This window comes from Anneissia japonica, unplaced genomic scaffold, assembly GCF_011630105.1.
Source record: "Anneissia japonica isolate Jap-2015-1 unplaced genomic scaffold, ASM1163010v1 scaffold2028_len131717_cov125, whole genome shotgun sequence".
Lineage (NCBI taxonomy): Eukaryota > Metazoa > Echinodermata > Crinoidea > Comatulida > Comatulidae > Anneissia > Anneissia japonica.
In genome coordinates this window covers 12,856-14,703 of record NW_022736659.1, presented here as the reverse complement: position 1 = coordinate 14,703, position 1,848 = coordinate 12,856, and the positions used below count along the sequence as shown (strand labels likewise).

Here is a 1,848-nt window from a genome sequence, read left to right as displayed (position 1 = left end):
GTATAGGAGAAATGCATTGGAAATCAGAATGCTGGTTAAAATATGAAAGTTACATGGATGAAATTCACATTAATCATGTTAGCATTAGACAAAAAAATAAAAATCTACGAAATTACAGTAACAATAATAACAATTTAGCAATAACAATAATAATTTAATAATAATAATAATACTGTAATAATAATACATGAAATAATAAAAAGCATTTATATTGCACCGCATATCCAAAAAACATTTCCTCATAGGCGCATTGCAATACATAAAATCATGAAACCACAAACATAATCATTTGAAACATCAAATCGAATCAAATGTGTTTTATGCCAGAATTATCTATTTATCTGTAACAATGAGCATGGGTCTAATAAGGGAACCCGTCAATTCGAGCGGATGCCACTTCAAGCAAATGCCATTTCTAGCAGATTTGATCAGAATTTACTTCAAGCGCATAGGATGCAAATTCATGCGGAAAAAGATCCACTTTTGCGAACAACAGGTTCCTTCCTTGTGCAAGTTAAATTTACGAATTACTACTACTGTAGCTACTTCTTATTTTGAGCTAACAAATTGACAATTTGTCACCTTCTGATCTGATTTTGTCGGAACGATAATTCAGTACGTGTAATAGTTATTGAGCCTAGGCCTAGGCCTAGGTATGCGATCTGACTACCAGCCTAGGCCTAGGCTAATATAGGCCTAGGCTAGGCCCTAGCCTAGGCCTAGGCCTACCTAGTAGCCGAGACTGACTGGGAGAGCCACGCAAACAACACAGGGGATCAGCACGGTCGCCATTCATTTTTGAATGAACATGAATTACTAGTGGATCAGGTATACTGGCTGGCTAGACCTTTTAAACACTAATAATTACCATGGATTCTTGAATTTCCGTGTTTGTCCACTAGGCCTAGGCTAGGCCTCCCAGGTGACGAATTCTATCAAGTTCTCGCCTCGACGATAACGGTGACAAATCGAGTTTACCGCGTTTGTGGTTGAAAAAATTATTTCTCGAAACGTATGGAAAGCCCAATCCGCAAAAAAATAAATAAATAAAAGAAATACATGTACTGTTTCATTTTAAAAACTACACGCGATCACACTCGGCAACAAATGCAAGCACAGTGGCGTCGAGAGCCAGTAAGGGCCCCGGGGACAACACCTCACACCTCATCTTCGTCCGGTCTTCCCAGTAGATCCGGGCCCCGGGGCAGCGACCCCCCTGACCCCCTCTCGACGTCACTTTTCAAGCATTCACACATCATGATTACTTATTCATTTTTATTTATTTACTATCTATAAATTTGTTGACAAGTAGACTCGCGGCCGCTACGACCCTAGTCTGAATTCCATTTAAAGCACCAAATAGAAAACAATCAATACGTCGCAATGTGCTTATCAATTGTGTGTGTTTTTTTTTTTTTGCAATTATACAATGATGATAGATTCTTAAGATTTGTAACTCAACGATAGGCAAGAGGTGGATAGGCCTTTAGCCAGTACAATACGTAGGTCCTAGTAGCATTTAGGCATTGTTGAGTTGGATGGAATCCCTTGGCCTTCATGGCCGACGGAAGCGGGGGAAGCACTTTTTGGCGAAAAATATATAATGTGTGGAGATTTTTGTATGATCGGAAATGCAAAAAAAGAAGGAGGGAAGAAGGATGGGAAAGAGAATGTTTATCCAGTACCCGACCGAGTTACATTTTCTCGCAATTTATATTGGCGGATCTGGGGAAGGGGTCATTGGTACTGACCCCTCCCTTGGGCAACAAAAAAAAGGGAAAAAAGAAAAGAATTCTAGACCTACCTTTTCAGGACCCGTGAGCTGATTTTTTTTTTTTTTTTTTTTTT

The 1,848-nt window shown here is 39.3% G+C and overlaps 2 protein-coding genes across 3 annotated transcripts in view; one reads left to right on the top strand and one right to left on the bottom strand.

Moving 5' to 3' along the window:
* The window catches only part of LOC117116831 (gamma-tubulin complex component 6-like), a gene marked incomplete in the record, with an annotated part of 46,689 nt that extends 45,442 nt beyond the window's left edge, over positions 1-1,247 (bottom strand). Inside the window, 1 exon segment of the mRNA XM_033260922.1 lies at positions 869-1,247.
* LOC117116832 (tripartite motif-containing protein 2-like) overlaps positions 1-1,848 on the top strand; it is a 27,299-nt gene that overhangs the window by 14,928 nt on the left and 10,523 nt on the right. The window lies entirely within an intron of this gene.